Raw genomic sequence first — 21,357 nt, 5'->3', positions numbered from 1 at the left:
TTACTCTCATGTAATAAATATTAAATTAGGTAACAGGTACACCCCCTCAGAAAACCTAGAATCCTGTACATTGGGACACTCTAGAGGAAAGCCTAGATCTAAGTTGCTATGCCAATTCACATAAGAAAGGAGATGAAAAAAAACAAAAACAAAACAAAACAACAACAACAAAAACCCACGTCCCTTCTTGCAGTGGACCCCAAAGAGATAAGGTGAGTTTCTGTTATACCCCAAGACCAGACCGGACCTACCCCGCCGGCAGCCCCCGGCACTGGGGAGCCCCCGGCTCCCGCGGTGCCATGAAGAAGCCTTCAATAGGTGTCAGCCCACCTGGGCTTTTCGCTCATCTCAGGGCAACTTTTTGTAAAGGGTTTCAGAAGTGCATCCAGTCGCAATTCACTTACTGTCCCAGGGGAAAAATAAAGTTATTTGGGAATTGATTGAAATACGAGTTCCAATTATTCCTGGTGTATCAGTCATTATTTAGAATCATTATAACTTTCTGTATTTGAACTTAAATAAATGGGGGAAGGACTTTGTGAGAACTCGTTATTGTTCTGCATGTCTTTTTTAAAAAATCAATGATCCGATGCCAAATGCCTATTCAGTGTATGAATATTAACCACATACGGATGCATCCATAGTGCGCGCTGAGGGAATAATGATGCTGAACGCCAGGGCCTGGTGCGTGCTCCCCCTTTTTAGCAATTTATCCAGCTGCGCTGGAGGCTGCTCTGTGGTGAGGGCAGGCAGAGGCTTCCGAGGGACCAGCCGGGGCTTCCTCCACCAGCGAGCTGCTTTTTGCTGAGGCCTCCATCCCCTCCTGAGTTCCGCTGCAGCCACAGTGCTGCTGTGTTGCAACTGAAGCCTACTGGTGTAAAGGCATTGCCAAATAATTATGTTAGTGTTGTTTAAAGATGCCAGGCCTGAGCTTTCATTTTATTTCTTTTCCACTGTTGCTGTTTAAAATATGTCCGTTTCAGTGCAGGCAATATATTGTTTTTCCCTGTTAAGTCCAGTGCTGAAATAAGAAATGCATAAAATAAAACAGGATTTTCATGTAAAATGGCTTACTGTGTTTTGGTTTACTATAAAAAAATCAGGATTCTATTGCATTAGCAATATTGGTTCTATAAGAAATATTCAGCATAGAACACAATGATTTGAAAGTGGGAGGTATCATCATTCACTAGCACAGAACAGGGAAGATGTCCAGGAAATTTCTCGAGCTATTTAAGTCAGCAAAATCATACTCTCAGGAAGCTGTGAAGCTGATCTGAGTTGCAACATTTTCAGTAGTTGGATCCCATAAGGTTAAGTGCAATCACCCATACTACTAACTCTTTTACTAAGTCTCCGATTTCCTCTTATTGGCAAAGGCCCAGGAGGGAATTGCTATTGGACCTTTTTCTCTTTTCATAGGAGGAACAAGACAGTTCAGTAAAGAGTTAAATACTACTTCAGTTAACAAGTAGTTTTGGTAAATTCACAAGTAGTGTTCATTTTTCTCTTCATCTCTACTTCATTAGAATTAAAATTTTGTGACATAGTTTCTGAGTTCCAGAAAGAGAAGTTTTTGGTGTTTCAAGGAAGAGAAAAAAGGTCACAGCTCGTATTCCAAGCAAGATCTTGAAGAGAGGTTCTTTCCTTCACTTATTCACTTGCACGGTATAACTAACAATATGAGAGCCTGTATAGACTAATAAAAGCTCTCAATTATTTTAATTTTTATTAAATGCAGCAAGAACTTAACAAATGAATAGAAACACAAATGGTTATCAAGGGAGTCTTTTGATTTTGTTTTCTTTGAAAGGTCTTTCATTTTCTTTCAGGAACACTTTGCTGTATTGCTAGAATAACTACAGATTTCAGATTAAAACCATAGTAATAATCCCCTCTGGAATATGTATTCAACCTGTTGTGTTCTCCTTTCAGCTACTTATTCTATTCAAACTAGATGAGTGATTTTCAAGCTTCTTTGATAAAGCTTTTTTTTAGGAATTCTTTTGTGAAGAAAAATAAAGACATTTTATAGCAAAAACAGAACAATCCAAAACCATATTCAGTGTCTGTGTACATGCTTCACTGTCATCAATTATATGTAAGTTTCATATATTTTATTCATGAGAGCTCTCGTTCCTTCTCCATTACATGTTAATTCCGCTTAACTCTGTTTGATAGCAGAGACAACCTGTTTCAGATTCAGTCTAATTTGTAAGTCAGAGGGAAACCTAAGAAACAAACTCTGGAGAAAAATACAGTTAACAGTTTTACAGTTCTGCCCACATCAGGTTAAATGGACAAGAGATGAGTTAACATTTTCCATACTTAGAGAAATTTCCCATGAAGATGAGCTAGAAATTGAAATGCTCATCAGGTTAACACATTCCACATCAACATTTTTTTAGATAGAAAAATTGTGAAATATTTTGAGCTGTGGTTGTTTTAAACTGATGAATGAAGACATTTCTATTAAAATCAGGTTCTGTATAGTGCTTCGTATTATTTCCTTCTTACACATACTGTTAGGGAGTTAAAAGGAATGTGTGGTTCTGTGTTCCCAGTGCCACAGCAAAGGAGAAGGAACTGGAGACCAGTCAGAGGTTGAAATCCCTTAACACTTTTGCTCATATTCCCTGGTGTGTTCACCTTACTTTAATCTATAATGTTCTAAAATCCAGTGCTTCTTTAATAATATTTTAAAGACTTAATTTAAAGGAGTGCTTTGCATAGATATTTTTCAAAAACCAGAAAAAGAACTTTATAGCAAGAAAATAAGAATATATTTAAAAACTAACAGGTCTGAAATATCCAGGGAAGAATTTTATTATATTTCATTGTGAAGTAGCCATGGAGAAGACTTTTCTTCCACTAGAAGAAAAAATATCCAACATTTTTACCCACAAGTAACCTGAACACATATAATAAGCATACAATAATATAAACATAGGAGCTACTACTTTTGGGGATTTTTGCTTGATTCTATAAAAGATGTGTCACACACATGGACAATATTTAGATATACAAAGCTTTGAATATGCTAACCTTTACCCTTCACTGATTTCCTTCAATGTCTTTCTTCTGGTCATGTGTACTGCTTTTAGCTTTTAAAGTCATGTTTATTCAAAAACTCTCTTATCTCCGCGTATCTTTGCTTCACATATGGTATATCACATTTCCAAGGCTTTCTTGTGCATCTATGTGCCAGATGTTATTTGGCATCTTTCCATTGTCTCTATTGACATATTCTGTGCATTCATTTCAACAGACAGCTGATGTCTAGGGGTGTATATTATAGGCAAGAATCATTAGAGATATCTTCTTACTCTCAGATTAAGTAGAACATTTGAGTATTTGATCCACTAATTAAGAAATGGAAGCAATAAATGCACTCAGAATTTCCCATATGTAACTTATATCATTTAAATCAAACTTCACAAGAAATCCTTCTCCTTATGCTTGTTTCATGTGGTTTGCACCCTTTATACTTCACCTTGAACTGCAGGTTGAAATAAAGAATGACTGCTGAGATTATCAAATTTCACATTGTTTAATATAACTTCGGAACACTCTAAGATATCCAAATGTCATGGGAATATTGAATGAGTTTGGAGAATTGTGTTTTTAATATGAATTTGGGAAGTTTTCATCATAATTAATTGATATCAGGGAGCATATTAGACAATGCATTATTCTTAATAGCTGTGGTTTGATAATCACAGAATCACAGAACCGCTGAGGTTGGAAGGGACCTCTGGAGATCATCTAGTCCAACCCCCCTGCTCAAGCAGGGTCACCTAGAGCACATTGCACAGGATTGCATCCAGGCGCGTTTTGAATATCTCCAGAGAAGGAGACTCCACCACCTCTCGGGGCAACCTGTTCCAGTGCTCTGTCACCCTCACAGTGAAAAAGTTTTTCCTCATGTTCAGATGGAAGCGTCTGTGTTTCAGTTTGTGCCCGTTGCCTCGCGTCCTGTCGCTGGGCACCACTGAAAAGAGTCTGGTCCCATCCTCTCGACACCCTCCCTTCAGACACTTGTACACGTTGATAAGATCTCCTCTCAGCCTTCTCTTCTCCAGGCTAAACAGGCCCAGCTCTCTCAGCCTTTCCTCATAAGAGAGATGCTCCAGTCCCCTAATCATCTTTGTAGCCCTTCGCTGGACTTGCTCCAGTAGTGCCACATCCCTCTTGTACTGGGGAGCCCAGAACTGGACGCAGTACTCCAGATGTGGCCTTCCAAGGGCTGAGTAGAGGGGGAGAATCACCTCCCTCCACCTGCTGGCAACACTCTTCCTGATGCACCCTAGGATACCATTGGCCTTCTTGGCCACAAGGGCACATTGCTGCCTCATGCTTAACTTGGTGTCCACCAGCACTCCCAGGTCCTTCTCCGCAGAGCTGCTTTCCAGCAGGTCAACCCCCAGCCTGTACTGGTGCATGGGGTTATTCCTCCCCAGGGGCAGGACCCTGCACTTGCCTTTGTTGAACTTCATGAGGTTCCTCTCTGCCCACCTCTCCAGCCTGTCCAGGTCTCTCTGAATGGCAGCACAGCCCTCTGGCGTATCAGCCACTCCTCCCAGTTTTGTATCGTCAGCAAACTTGCTGAGGGTGCACTCTGTCCCTTCATCCAGGTCATTGATGAAGAAGTTGAACAAGACTGGACCCAGGACTGACCCCTGGGGGACACCGCTAGCTACAGGCCTCCAACTAGACTCTGCACCACTGATCACAACCCTCTGAGCTCTGCCATTCAGCCAGTTCTCAATCCACCTCACTGTCCACTCATCTAACTCACACTTCCTGATCTTACCTATGAGGATGTTATGGGAGACAGTGTCAAAAGCCTTGCTGAAGTCAAGGGAGACAACATCCACTGCTCTCCCCTCATCTACCCAGCCAGTCATTCCATCATAGAAGGCTATCAGATTGGTTAGGCATGATTTCCCCTTGGTGAAGCCATGCGGACTACTCCTGATCACCTTCTTGTCCTCCACATGCTTGGAGATGGCCTCCAGGATGAGCTGCTCCATCACCTTTCCAGGGATGGAGGTGAGGCTGACTGGCCTGTAGTTCCCTGGGTCCTCCTTCTTGCCCTTTTTGAAGGCTGGGGTGACATTGGCCTTCTTCCAGTCCTCAGGCATCTCTCCTGTCCTCCATGACCTTTCAAAGATGATGGAGAGTGGCTTAGCAATGACATCCGCCAGCTCCCTCAGCACTCGTGGGTGCATCCCATTGGGGCCCATGGATTTGTGGGTGTCAAGTTTGCTTAAATGATCTCTAACCCATTCCTCCTCCACCAAGGGAAAGTCCTCCTTCCTCCAGACTTTCTCTCTTGCCTCCAGGGGTTCCTGAAGGCTGGCCTGAGCAGGAAAGACTGAAGCAAAGAAGGCATTCAGTAACTCTGTCTTCTCTGCATCCTTCGTCACCAGGGCACCCACCCCATTCAGCAAAGGGCCCACATTTTCCCTAGTCTTCCTCTGATGTATTTGAAGAAGCCCTTCTTGCTGTCCTTGACATCTCTCGCCAGATTTAATTCCAAACGGGCCAGAAAATAAACAAAATCCATGTTTGAAAGGGATTATGGTTTGTAAAAGTGGCATTCCTTCTCATATAATTTAACTCCAGGAAACCACTAAATTATAAGATAGTTCTTATGGTACTTATACCTTATGGTACTTTTTATATCCACACAACACAAGACTGAAATTTCAATAGCAGCTTCAGTCTGCTTCTACCAGATAAGGATACACTGTATGTATAATCAGTCATTTTTACTGTGTAAAACAATTTCTTAGTTATTCTCCCATGCTTCTTCTCCAGTTCCCAAATGCATTTCCCAAATGCATATCACATTGTTTCCTTAAGCTCTGCATATGTAACTATGAACACAAATTCTTAATTGTGTTGAGGTAGAAATGATTTTATTTTTTTTCATTTTGAGATAGGCACAGCTTACAGTACCACATAAAGTAGCAAATTTTACATTTAAATGATAATGCATTTTTATCCGTATATGCAATTAACACTACCTGTCTGAACTTTATTCAGAAATTTAAAAAAATGTTTAAGAAATATTTTTGCCACTTGACAAGTTATATTCCAAGTTTAAATCTAGACTGGTTGCTTATATCACAGATAAAAGTCATTAAAAGTAGATTTGTAGTATAAATGCTGTCAGAACCTTGGCTGCTGTGGATTATGTTGATTATCAATGTAATTGCATATATTACCTTTCATTTCCTTGTGTCATTTGATTTGGCAGTCCCTGGCAAAATGCTAGTCAGCAGCTGGTTACCATCAAAAGTGCAAATCAATGACTTTCTAAATAGGTTCAACAAGAAGACCCAGGATTGAACAGAAGTCAAGACTAATAGACCCACTGATTGTCATAGTAAAAGGCAAAACAGCTACTTCAGAGACAAAACATTCTTGTAGAGCGCTACTGGAAAGATTATATTGTCCTTGCTGTAATTACTCACTGAAGAAAAACATGGCACGTAGCTTCCAGAATCTTAAACTTTTTAAATGCACTAAATTAACTTTTTAAAGAAATCACCCTCTAAAAATCACTCCCTCTAAATATATATATATACATATATATATATATGGGTGCTCCTTTTAATTAATTTAGGAAGATAGCAGTTTATGATTGCTCAGAACTAACAATAATTTCTGTTAACAATTGTCTTTGATACCCTGGCTTTTTTGAGAAAAAAGTAACGTGAAAGAAGAGCATATTTCTTTGATAATACTTGCAATTTTCATTAACATACTGTAAGAAAAAAAATATTTTACTACAGTTTGTCTGGTTTTTTTTGTTGTTTTTTTTTACAATGTCTTCAATTATAAATGTTCTTATTTTTAGTTATATTGACTTTTACAGGTATATTTGCTTTTTCCCTGATTCTCATTTATATTTTTTCACAATTTATATGTATAATAAATTCCAGCTGTATAAAAATAATCTCTACCTTACTATTCAAATCAGAATCTTTTCCTTTCAAAGAAACATTGGTTTTGGTTAATTTTCTATCAGAAAATAAAAAACTGAAATGTTTTAATTTTATTCTACATTTAATTTTAAGTACTTTTTTCTTTTCAAAGTATTCTAATTTTGTTCTGGTTTTCTCTCAGAAATTAGAAGTTAAAAAAAGAAGAAAACTGGTACCACAAGTGATGTTGTATCATTTAATTTGTATCTGTATCTTAAATGTAAACTTCTTAATTTACTAGTGAGGGCAAATAGCTAACCTGTGAACCACAAAGTCTACCCTGAAGCTAAATCCATCTGAACTCTGATCTGGAACTGTAATGACCATGCAAAGAATCTAAATTTTAACCTGGAGCACGGTATCTTGGTTCCAGAAAATTTTCTATTGCCATATTAAAGATGTAAGGATCCATCATTGATTCAATTTTAGGTCAATTTTGAGACAACTAGCATAGGTCACTTACAAGTTTTTAAATAGTTAGCAAGTCTTCAGTCCAGTCCTGTGGGAAGATGTGGTGAGATCTCTGTTCTGCTGTAAGATGTCATCAGGTGCTAGAGTGCACCTTGCTCAGAAATGGTATGGATTGCCTGAAAAGAAGAGAAAAGAGAAAAATAAGAGGTCTAGCAAACACAAAAAAAAGGAGATGAAGGAGATTGCAGAAACTGGGATTGTTAAGTTTAAAGAAGAGAATACGATAAAGACATGATACCAATTTATCATTAATGTAAAAGCTGAGTTATAAGAAGAAATAAGCTTTCCATTAAATTCATGTCTACTATAAGAAAAGCAGGAGAAAAGAGTTAAATTAATGCACAGATGTTTAAGTCACACCTTAGAGGGGAAAAGAAAGTAGCAATAATAAAGATAGTGAAGAACTACAATTCCTTTTGTCTATGGAGACCGTGATCCCTATTAGCGGAACCTATTAATGACTAATTAGTAAATATCAGGAGTGACATAAATATAGCTGATCCTGACTTTAAGCAAACAAGAATGAAGAATAAGCAAACCTATGAATGCCACTTGAGACTTTTTTGTTTAATTAGCATCTGCTGCAAGTTCGAACTTGTAGATATGTAGAGGCTACAAATGAATATAGGAAGTTTAAAAAAATAATTACACTTCAATGTAGCACTGAAAAGTACTAAAACTGTTTCTTGAAACTTATTAAGGTTTCATGAGATATCAATTGGAGCAAGCTTTTTAATAAATCTGGAGGAAAGAAAGGCATTTATTGTGGTGGCATCAATAGTGACTGCATAGAAAACACTATATTGACCTTTGTGCATAATTTCAGCATCGAATCAATGTTTTACATATGGGTTGCTGAATTAATCTTAGAGTTTGACAGAGTAATACTTCATAGAACAGGGGAACTTTTAGCAAAATGCACACATATTTATGAGATTATCTAGTGCAGGAGAGTAGGGATGCTATAGGGAAAATGAATAATGTCTGGGTAGCTCTGGAGGCAGATGAATTATATTCTGATGGAGCACCTGTTGTGAAACTTTGGTAAGAAAAATACTGAAAACTTATTTGTATCTAGTCTTAGGATATTATTTTCATCTTTACTAAGTCTGTTTTGTGGGCTTGTAAGAGACAGAATTGCAAAGAGTTGATATTGCCATACTGAAGATGTGAAGATATGATCTTTCATTTGTTTCTGACAATCAGAACTTCTGAAAGAATTTTCATATCAGTCTGTACAAATAGATGCTATACAGAAAGACAGTTTCACACACTTTAGGAATAATAACTAATGCAAAATAGATTTTTAGTGGAACTTTAAGAACAGTAAAAGAAACACATAATTCAATAGCTGTTAAGTTTTCTATTAAGAAATGTTTACAATTATTGATTCATAGAGTATATAATTACTTCTTGTATGTAGCAACAAAACGAAAATTTGTTCTGGTATACACAGTACTGCCATGAATAGAACTTTGTATTATCTGTTTAGAACACTTTATTACTGCTTGGTTAATCAAATCAACTCAAGTGAATTTCAGATATTTATGATAATCAGGTATTTCTCAGGTGCTTCAGTTTGCACAAAGAGGTTTTTAGATATCTGATGATGACGAGGTTGGTATTACTGTTAATAATCCTCCAAATACAAGTCAAATTACTTGAGCTACCAGGGCTAGTGTACATAGTTACGTGAAATAAACACTGAAGTGGAAGCCTGTGAAGGAGAAGTCAATTTTGCACTTTTAGTAACCCAGATGAGTGTCCTGACTACGAGAAAGTTTCTGAAGTGAGACCATGCCGCTTAGCAACACAGATCTTTCCTTTGGTAAAGGAAAAGACCTGAATTCTGGTCCATGCTCCTAGGACAGTTAATACATTAAACAGAGTGATTGCTTAACATAAAATTGATAAGCAGACTTAAGAATATAGATTAGAAAGCAGATGTGTTTTAACTTGTAAGTCAGTAGTCCCAATCATTAGACTGCAGAACCAGGCTCTCACTATCTTGTAAATAAAACAAACTAGTGTCTCCAATTCTCTGGACTGGAGAGCAAGTAACACAGCACTAGTTGTATTCATGATGTGAAACCCTCACTCCTTCAAAGGTGGATTGGTCTACTCTGTGCTATCTCTTGATAAAAGCCCCTGGACCATGCTGTTCCCTCAGCCTGCCCAGTCTTCTTCTATGAGAGAAGTTGATATGGGCCAAAAACTATGATAGAAAATCTCTAACAAATAAATGGTATGAATAATTTCAGGACAATGCTCAAGCTTTGTTTATTTTCTTTCTTTCCCTCTGTCCAGTTGGCCTTAGTTTCTTTTCAAGAAGAATATCCTATTTGAAGACACCCTGTAACCAGGTTGGAGATATCATTTAAAGTCCCCTTTGATAGAACAGGACATAGACTCCAGTTCTTTCTCCATCTGAGAAGCACACTTGTAACTGAATAGCTGATTCATATTTATCTGAAAATATTAATTCTCTACTATTTTTAAAGAATACCTTGCATTATTTTTTTAGATTACTTATTTATTTATTTATTCTTAATGAATGAACAGTCGTTTCTGAAGAATATTCTTAAATGTTAATCTTGGTTTGTTATATGTGGTTCCCTTGAGCTCAGAAGACAATATCTGATGAGATGAGGCTTGGGCATTTAAAATATTCTTCGTTTGTTACCACATCTTATTGTCTCCTGTAGACCTTCTTTGCTTAGTTTTCTTCCTGTTATGAATCCTGTCTCAAGGTATCTAACTCTTCCTTTGCTCTGCACAGGGAACCTAGCTGTCTGTAGAGCATGTTTACTTTAGAAGCAAGGTGCCTGAATGTTAGATTAAAGCTTGTTATACCCCGAACCTTGAGCATTTTGAACTCATAATCTCCAAGGAAGACTGCAGAGAATCACACAGCAAAGCCCAGGTCTCTGAAGTTCTCGGTTAGAAATCTAGTCCATCCAGACCATCAACTGAACTGGATTAGTTCCCTGAATCTATTGAAGCATATGAAATGCTCTTAGTACATGCTGATATGGGTTACGTTACTGTGAGAAAGAATAGATCAGATTATTGATGTAATTTATAGGTAATTTAACAGAGTTTTCAAAAGTGTATTTCATCAAGCTTACAGACCCATATAATTATCACTGTGCAAATTTCCCTAATGCACACACACCGTTAGAGACCATTATGCCAGAATATCAGGCATAAAAGTCAATAGCTATCAAATAAAATTAGGTTCACTTTAATGAAAGCAAATTAATAACTCATTGATAAATCCCTCCTTTTGTAATCACAATATCCAGAATTCTATTTTCTAAAATATATTATCAAAGTCACTGATTTTTTTTTGTATATCAGTTTTGTCTTTATAATTCAAAACTAAGATGTCAAATTAAATCACAAAACTATTCAAACACTGAAAAGCATAACAAATAAGAGACGCTTTTGAAAAAAAAAAAAGATTCCAGTTAGCAGGGTTTTTGTCTGTTTGTTTCTTTGTCTGTTTGTTTGTCTGTCTCTTCTCTACTGATTACCTCAGAATATAGAAGGGAGTCAAACAAATATAACATGACTGATGAAGTAATATGCAGTATTTTCACATACCTACTCTTGCTTTCATCATATTCTGGCTAACTGGATAGTCATTGAAACCACCACCCAACAAACAGACCAGATAGTAAAAGCTATAGTATATCCAGTGGAAAAAAAAAAAGTGACTATTTTGTCTCAGTGTCAAGTCATGTTATGTCACATCGTCTTACAATGTTTTTAGCAAGATTTAGGTGATTGATAAAAAGTATAGTTAATAAAACGAAATAGGGTAAAACATATAAATAAGGCAAAGCACCTGGTTAATATGTGCTATATCCTACATGTACTTATGTCACAGCAATGCTGTCATCAGGGATCAGACTCTGTCCTGAGATAGTATAGTTAATATTTATTTAATATGTATACTTTATAAGTGTATTTGATGGCAATATTAATAACATGGAAAGTGTTCTTAGGTTCAGATAGAAAAATATACAATTCCTGTAGAAGTGGTAACAGTTAAACAGAATCATGCACTACAATTTTACAATGGATTTTTTCTTAAATCATTCATCACACTAATTTTAGAGAGATGCAGGACTCACACTAACATTAAAAGAAGCATTTTATAAACAGTTAAGAGTAGAATTTGTCCCTAATGATTTCATGTCAGGTATAGATAAATTGTTCTGTGGATAGTTCAGCAAGCAGCTTTGTTTTAGCAACTGACTGTTGAGTTTTATGCAGATTTCAGTGATAAGTAATCATTCTTATACTTTTTTTTTCTTCAAATTTTTATTTATATTCACTGTTGGCATTGCACATAACATTTCACTTGTGTTCATGCTTTTGAGAGGTTCCTAGTGAACTATATTAATACTGCAAACTGCAGTCCAGTTTTATTTCATTCAGTTATTATTTTCAATTTAGATAAGTAAAAATACATTGTTCACTTAAACACCAGCCAGCCGGAGTCTATAAAGAAAATTGTTGGGAAGCCAACTGGAAAATAAGTTGTTCACTGAAGTTTTTTTTTTTTTTCCCCCTAAATGTGGGCCAATAAAATAAAAGAGTTTATCTAGGACATTATTTATTTCCATTATTGTCCATATTTTTTGGCAGGCAGCAGAGAGATAACAGCTGAATAAATACTTACAAGTTTAATTGGCATGACTTTTCAGTGAAAAGGTTGCATTATCTCAAGTGGAGTCAAATTAAAATGAAAGAAAGTGTAAGGCACAGTAGCTCATCAGTTAAAACAATTTAAAAAATGGACTAAGAAAATGTGAAAATAATTATCACTGCTATTATTTCATTGTAAAACAGAATTATCAACTGAACAGAACAGAATTCAAATAGCAGTATATAGACATATGTCATCCATGACGTACTTTTTGTGGACGCTCAAGCCAAAACATCAAAGGCATTGGAAAAACAAGTCGTGATTTATTGGTAAGTGGTAGAGTGCATGTCTATATCCTATATTAAAAGTTGTCAAATTTCAGTGTCATTTATTTTAACCCAACCTACATATATAAGTATATGTGTATATATACATACATACATAAATCTGCTATTTTTAAGATCTGCATTTACTAGCGGAGTACATTATGCTTGCAGTGAGACAAGGTCTGAAATTATAGTAAGTAAATAACCATTTAGAGACTAGTCTATGATCTCATTTGAAGCTAAAGTGGGCAACAGAACCTCTTTAAGAAACAGAACAAAGGACAGTAGCCTGAAGGAGGCTTCTCATGTTAGCAAATACATAAAACTTCATTCCAGTAGAGAGCACATATCTCTAAAATGTTGTAGGGCATAAGAATGTCAAAAGAAATAGAAGGGATAAGAAAAAAAGTAACAAATTCTTATTCATTCATTTTCTTTTTCACTAATAACTTTGCATGAGACAGAGTTTCTTAAATAGTATGCAAAGTTAGCATATAATTGGATTATATTACTGTTTTCTTCAGTTTGCTGTTCTCTAGACACTTCCAAAGGGGTGAACAGCAGATGATGATGGGAGAGTGGAAGTGATGCAATATATAAGTTACTATCAACAATTCTTATGTTCCCTGGTAAGTTACAAGTAAAATGGTAATTTAACAGTCTTAACATTCTTAACATTCTTCTTTAACATTTCTTATGATTTTTGCAATGGATTGAGCTAATCTTAAACATTATTGTAACTTATGCTAATGTATATGATATGTTAATGTATATCAAGAACACTTGTAAAGGAGCATAGGTTTTGTTCTCTACCTTTCCCATAACATACAAAACTTTATAATAATAATAATAATAATAATAATAATAATAATAATAAAACTTTAAAGGTATTTTTGACCATATATCATAGAATCATATGTCATAAGATGGACTGGAAATTGCATGGAATCTATCCAAATGTAGGTAAGGAGGAATATCAAAGAAGTGCTTCTTGGGGACTGGCTTTATGTGTGTTGCCAGTCTAGAGAAATTATTAGGAGATAATGTCTGAAATTTATATTTTATTCTCATGAACATGAGGACAATAGTTAGGTGTTGATTTATTAGAGGGCTACAGTATATTAGCACTGAGAATGTGTTAGTAAGGCATGAGATCTGGAACATTAGATGTGGTCACGACCATGCAGCCTTCTTGCTCTCCCATTTAGATTTGGGAATGTATTCACCCATGAGGTAGTTACTGTTTTCTGCTATTATTTGGACAGATTTTTGCCATGCAGGTTTATAAGAATGAAATATCCCCTTAGCACATCTTTAAATGCATCCATTCAAATATATTCTGATTATCTCTTAACTTATATCTTTAAAATAAATATATATATATATTTTTTCCCCCTAGTCCTTAAGCTAGCCAAGGTAGTTGAAAATCTTGGAAGCCTTAGACTGTCATTCTTAAAGAATGACTGATATCCCCATTTTGCAGATTAGAGGAAGAGGAAGAGAAATATCTGGAATATTTCGCTTTCTCCTCTCCCCACAAAGCCAGCTTTCACAAAAATATTATTTGCATTTACATTATTTTCAATTAAGTTTTTTTTTTTAGTTTCATTGATGTTATTTTTTTTCTGATTTAAAAGATACCCATGAGGAATAATTAATCCAAAGGCAACACATCTATACTGTGTTTTTCTGTCAATTTAATGACTTCCTAGCACATAAGGTTTTTTTTTTTTTTTTTTGTATTTTAAGTAGCACTGTGGCAGCTTTTGCACAGCAATACCTGCAACTTTTCACATGTTAGGCTGTAAGTACTGTGGAATTTTCCTCATATTTGGCAGTAGCTGCTGAAAACCACTTTAATTCTGAAAGTTCTTATCAAAAAAGCAATTTTCCATGATTCTGTCATGTCCTTCCATCATTCATCCTGGTCTCACAAGCATATGTTATCATTTTCAGACTGCTTTCAGATCATATAATACCAGGAGTCTGATAGCTATTAATATAACATATTAATAAAGAAACACTGAGTGGTAGATAGCCACAATATTGCTTGGCAGTTCAGACAATAAATAGGATATTGTTTAACTTGAGTAATTATTTACATTTTTAGGGTTGCTCTTTTTCCCTATTCTGTTATCAGAAGAACTTCCTGAACAGACTACTGATTTCAACTAGCGCTGGCCAGTTAGAGGAGAGTAGTGATGAACAGCAGGAATGATTAGTGCTGACTTCAGAATTTGTAGAAATCAGGGAAATCTGTAAGTGACTCAGCCTGATATTTCCTTGGTGAAGAGAGGACGACACCATCACCAGTTGCTACCACCTGACAGATAATCATGTTGGTGATGACAAACAGCCAGGGATGCTTTATATTCCTCCTGTGTTATGGCTAAAAGCAGCTTAAACTAATGCATACACTATTGAGGAAGGCTTTAGTTATGTTGAATTATAAAGACTGTTTTGTTATTATTATTTTAGCAAAGATATCTCTGATAAAAACCTTTATCAAACACAAAGATCTGGGAGGTCTTGTTATCAAACTTTTATTTCTTTTAAACTGTGACGGTTCAGTATCTTCTTGTTCTTGTTAACATTTCAGTGACTGCCATTAACATAGCAGTGAGCTGACTCCCCAGAACCCAAGGAAGTCTAGGACCTTAGCAAAGGATCTTAAGGAACTGTAAAACAAGGTTGTTATAATCAGCATGTGTCTCCGTATGTGCAAATTTCCATCAACTGGACTCATAGTGGGACACATTAACTTCAGGCTGACAAGATATAGAGACAGTGCAACTCCAAAACCATAAAGAACATGGAGACAGACAAGAAAACTGGCAGATTTTCTGATCTTTGTGGCATTAGATCAGCAATGCTAACAAGAAATGGGAAACTTGGTTCAAAATCAGTCTGTGGAGTCATTCTGTAAAAAACTGACTTAAGTAAGCAAACAAACAAGGGACAAAGAGTAGTTTCTTAAAGGGAAGGATTGAGGAAAAGGAGAAAAACTGGCAGACAGTAAGGCATAGATAAAAGCCACTGGTCTTGCCACCCTCCCATGAGCCCACCAGCCTTGGAAACAGAAATCTTACAGAATGGCGTGATTTGCTACGAGGTGTGTGAGAGCTGGAGAGCACATCTGTGGCATTCTTGGGGATAGTATGCATGGAGCACTTCCAAGCACTCCAGAACTGCCACTACCACCTGATTTATGAGGCCACGTTTTAAAAAAGAGCAACTCTAGCTTCAGGATCACTGCTTCCACACAAAAAACACCACAGACACGCATGACAAAACATTGGTCTCATATAAAATCTCTGTGACTTCTCAAGTTTGTTTCGATATTTTTGGCACCTGAACTTTGTGCCAGATGGCTTTATAAAAGAGAGTAGTATATCATCTGTCCTTCAGAAACAGCATAAGGTTGATAAAACCATATAGTCAGCAGGAGGAGGCTTATACAGTTTACCCTGCCTATTTCAACAGCAGTAGATTTCTGTACCCTTGCTAAATCAGGATTGAATTTGCCCAGCTGAATAATCCTATCATGGATCCATATGGCATAAATACTGTGGGACCAAGGTCTGAGGTACATTCCTGACTTTCTTCACTGAGTCGGCAGAGTGGATGCACTTTGTCATTGCTTCTGTTCCCTTTTGGATGTAAAGTGGGAGAAGCGTTGTTCTCCTGCCATCTTTTATCTTAAAGGGTCAGAAGAATTTCTCTTGGAAGTCTTCTCACCTTGTCATGGTTTTATGAGTGATTACAGGAGTTGTAAGGAAGCCTATGGCATCAAAAGAATGTCTCTTAACATCTTTTTCATGTCTTGTGATATCAAAGCTCTGTCTCAAGACAAGCAATTCTGACAGTCCTTCACTTATGCTTCATAGCATCCACTCTAAGGTGTTTATTCATTTGGATTGCTAGCCTTTTCTGATCTTTCTCTACATTCAAGTTAAATACTACTTTAACACATGAAAATTTAATTTTTGATAGCAGAATACCAAGTCATAATAGACAGACAGCTCAAGAATCATTACAGCTTAGAACAGACAGGAAGCTGTCAGTTACCAGTGCCAAGGCTTCTCACATACTGACATTTTTTCCATTGACTGGAATATTTACAATTAACAGTTGTGTCATAGTAAAATGAGAGTTAGAATTGTTATTCCCTATTATTATTTAGTTTCCAGAACAGAACTAAAGTTACATGTTAAGAAAATGAATAACTATAGGTAATGCAGAATAGCCAATATTTAAATGGCATTGTAAAAGTCACTCATACAACATTATCTAAAATGTAGCATATGTTTCTGGTAGTTCACTTCAAGAAAAGTGAATTTAAATTAGAATAAATGCATGCAAGGGTTACTAGAATAATGAAATGAGAGGCTAATAGATCTTGAACTGTGTATGAGATACAACTGTAATCTATACCATTGGACGTTAGGCACAAATGATGGAAGACAGCTATCCAAAATAAAAATAATCTTGACACAAGAGTAAATGGATATAAACTACTCATGAATACATTCAGACTGGAAATGAAGTTTTTCATCCATCATATAGCGATATTCTATATCAGCCTTCCTCTCAGTACAGTAAGGGCAAAGAAAAAGACTGTAACTACATTCAAAACAAAGTTTGAAATGTTATAAAAAGAATTATATACTGTGATTGTCTTCAAGAGCATGGAACTGACTCAGTGATCCAAAAGATCATTGTCCTATATTTCTATGTGCTTATTTTAAGTTTTAACTCAAACTTCTGAAATACAGAAGAAAAATTTTGATGCAGATGCAACAAAAGAAAAAGGAGAAAGATCAGTTCCACTGAGAACAAATGTGAGAATTTGTATAAATACGTACAGGAAAGTTAATTCCAAAATAGCCTGTCTGAAGCACCTAGCTGAAACCTCCACTCAGACAATCTTCAATGTGTCACAGGAACATATGACTAAAAATTATATACATATATGTGTATATATTTAATAATTAATTACAAACAATATATTATTCCTGATATATCTACATCAGAAAAGTAATTATGCACAGTAAATTGTAGAAGTTTTTCTTGGTTGTAATATGATGACATTTGTTTCATTTTAGTACTAAAGGAGGTTAACACAATAAGAAATTAATTTTATCAAACAGAACTACTGTGTAAATAAATGAGCTAATACATATGCTTACACATGATGCTGCCCATTGTAACTGAAAACACCTCAGGCAATCAAGCATGAGCCATAGAACAAAAATTCATTGTAGAGGAAATAATGTAAAATTCTAAACCATCTAGGTAGACTGAACACATAGAATTTTTTTCTTTCACATACTTTTCCTTCTCAGTTTCATAATCACTACTTACTCTATCCCTGTCTTTATCCTACATCTCTACATTTGTCTTTTCCTCCAATTAATATTCCTCAGTTCTTGCTTTTATTACCTCAGAAGTTTTCTGTCTTCTTTGCAGTCTGTTCAACCAGATAAAATCAGCATCAATTATATGTGCACCAGCCGATGCACATGAATGCATGTTTGATAGTTTAATTTTGCCATAAAGAGTCTGATATTCCCACCTTACTATTTAAATAACAATTTTCTTCTTTATGATGTCAATGGAAAGTACCTTTCTGATTGACAAGTTTTGCATATATATGTTACTTTTTTTTATCTGTGTTACAAATATATACACAGTTGTTCCAAATGCAAGAAGGTGAAAATCCAGGTCTTTTTTTTTTTTTTTTTTACTCAAGAAATCCCATAAAAAATAATTAATAATTCTGTTTCCTGTATCTCACACCTTAGTGTGGACACTTTTCTAGAAACCTCATAACAAAAAGAATTCTTCATCAAATAATAGGATTTTTGAATAAAATTAATTCACAGTTGTAAAAAGTAATCAATTTTGTCCTTAGATAACATAATAATTGCTCCTTACTTCTGGTACTTAAAAGGCTTAGACATTGCTTTGAAGGATTGAAGGAATTAATGGTGTGAGTAGAATTTAAAATCACTAAAACATTTTTTCATCAACAGGAGATGGGATTCATCTGAGAGCATAATTATGCTTCTAAGAGTGCACAATAGATTCTATAAAAAAAGCTAAAATAATGCAAAGAATTAAAGCTCTTATATGCTATGCCTTAATGTACAGATTCTTCATTGGTCATATATCATTCGAGAGTGATTTAACCTTTAATGTCGATATTTTCTTGATCCTCACCATTTTCAGACATTTATGATAGCAAAATAAAATCAGGTCCTTCTGCAGTACATTTTATATGGGAAACTGAAGCAAGTTCAAACAATAGCATCTTGACTGTGTTAGTGTGCATTTATATTTGCATTGTAGTTGAGATATGGAGTTTGCCTTTGAAGTGAATCTGATCATTCCCGCATATTACACTTTGATTCACATTATAGACCAGTCTTAGAGGAATGGCGAGTCAGGATTCTTTTAGGAAAAAAAAAAAATTGATTGAAGAGCTCTAGCATAATGCACTCCTACTCCATGGGACAGGACCAGAGGGAGTTTGAAGTAAGATGCCCCAAATACAATAGTGTGGCTGTTGGGTCTTTAACCGTTTCACTGAGAAGATCCATTTCTACCACTGTAGTACTCTTGCAGCACAGTTTGACAGGGTAAACTTAGCTGTAGCCAAGTATAAATTATTACTGACAAGAAATTATTTGATTTCGTTCTTCAGGACTTTAGGAAATGTCTATTTATTAAATGGAATAGCTGAGAAGGAGTACAGGAAGCAAAGAAACTTCTATTCCTCTGCAGTAGATTGTTTCAAATGGAAATGTAAATTAAACATGTCTTCTTTAATCAGAGCAATTAAACAACCACCTTTACATAATATGCTGATTGAGTTTTTGACTGAATAGCATATCTTGTGACTGATATATATATATATTTATACATATGTATGTTCACTGCTTTATATAAAATACATTTTGTAAAGAAAAATTTTCACTGAATTCAGTACTTTTTTTTTCTTTTTGTCTAATCATCTTTTATTAGGAGCATTAACTGAACAGGATTATAACACTGTAGAGAAGACTCAACACACAGTGACAATGACACAAGAGCTATGGTACTTAAATTATAAGTGAGTTATAAGCATGAAAATCAAGTTTCTCCTTTAGTTATAATTGCAGTGTAGCTGGGTGTCAGGTCTGTGTCTGTGTGCACAACACGTGCACTTAAGTCGTTAATAACTTGGGTGGTCCAGGAACATTTCAGGACTCATCTGCATAGACTGGCTTGAGACAGCAGACCAACATGAAATTAACTGGTTGACTGGACCTTCACAATTAAATATTTGGCTGATTGATGAAGGCCTCCAGGTGGGAATATTGGACAGTTCAAGATTTCCCCTGAGGCAGCTCCTGCTGTGTCTAGTCCAATTTGCATGCCTAAACATGTTGATTAACTTCCTGGGCAGAGTGTCTCAAAGATTTGCCTAGGTTATGTCTGCCACAGAAATGATCAAACTCTGCACAGATAAGACAACTGTAAATAGTCAGTAGAAACTGTTCTTGCAAAAATGATCATGTAGGATAGTCTTTTATATGCAGTTAAAATATTTAAGAGATGTTTTGTGTGTAGTTAAAGTGTATCAACAGTGATGGATTAGTGTCAGGGTGGGCATGAAGGACCATGGCAAACTAGATTACAAGAACTGAGCACAAAAGTGTTTTGAGGAGTTTCTTCCAATTCAGCTGAAGATGTTGCTGCACAGATCATTGCAATGGAGACTCCTGCCATCACTGGACAGCAAATGACATGGGAGATTTGATAGCCCATGGAAGCATTACACTATGCCAAGAGCTCTCTCTCTATATAAATATATCTAATTTTTGTGTGTGTGTGTATGTATACATATATATGTATTTATTTATTTTCACATGCTCTGTCCAGGTGTGCAACCGTTCTCACATTGGCATTTCGTTTTTAAAATTGTAGACACAGTTCCATCTTGCATTACACTATGTTTTATCCCTAAGTGAAGGAGATAGCTAAAGTCATATTTCCTCCAAAGTATATTTCTGCTCACATGGACTTGATCGATTTCACCTAATTTTAGGACCTTGCACTTAAGTTAAGAACCTAATTGCTCTGTCAGGCAATTGTCAAGACAGAGAGATGGAGATTAAACTAATTTAAAATCTAAATTGTTTTTGAAGGTGCGTATATCTCTGCAAGTAGAGCAAAGTCTGTAAAAATGAAAGCAGTTATCCCTGCCTCAAAAAAACTGTTTGAATTGCAGGCCCAAAGAGCACATTTGTTCTAACTCTGTTTAAATTTGTCTTTTTTCTTTCACACAATGCATGGTAACAAATTCTGTTAAAAAAAAAAAAACACCAAAACCAAAACAATAATTGCTATCTGTACCAGAGATTGCTATCCAGTGACTAGTTGTATATGCACTACTTGGGTTATTAGCAATGTATTACTGATAAAGAACCAAAAGATGCATTTAAAAAGAACGTGTACAAAAAGACAGATTTAATAAAAGATATGGAAGTTTATAAAGACTTACTGATCTTTTAGATTTTCTTACAAATTCCTTTTTTCTCCTTCTAGTCAGGATTTTCCCACATTTAAGTGTATTTTCCTTTCTCTGGCCCTGATGCTTTGTAATTTGTAATAGTAATAGCAATAACAATAATAGTGACAAAAAATCCAGCAGGGAATAAGATCTTTGAATCTCTCCAATCCACTCCTTTTCAGATTAAATAATATCTTTTTTCTTTGGGGGGGTGGAGGATCATATGCTAGAGCTTCTCCCTCCATCCTTGGTATTCTCTTTTTATCTGGTGTGTGGTTTTCATTTTCTGTTTATCAGACTTTTTTTTTTTTTTGGGATCTCTTGTGATCTTTTTTGCTCATGGACACCACA

Source organism: Apteryx mantelli, chromosome 1 (assembly GCF_036417845.1).
Source record: "Apteryx mantelli isolate bAptMan1 chromosome 1, bAptMan1.hap1, whole genome shotgun sequence".
Lineage (NCBI taxonomy): Eukaryota > Metazoa > Chordata > Aves > Apterygiformes > Apterygidae > Apteryx > Apteryx mantelli.
The sequence above is the reverse complement of the archived record's forward strand: the minus strand, read 5'-3'. Positions refer to the sequence as shown.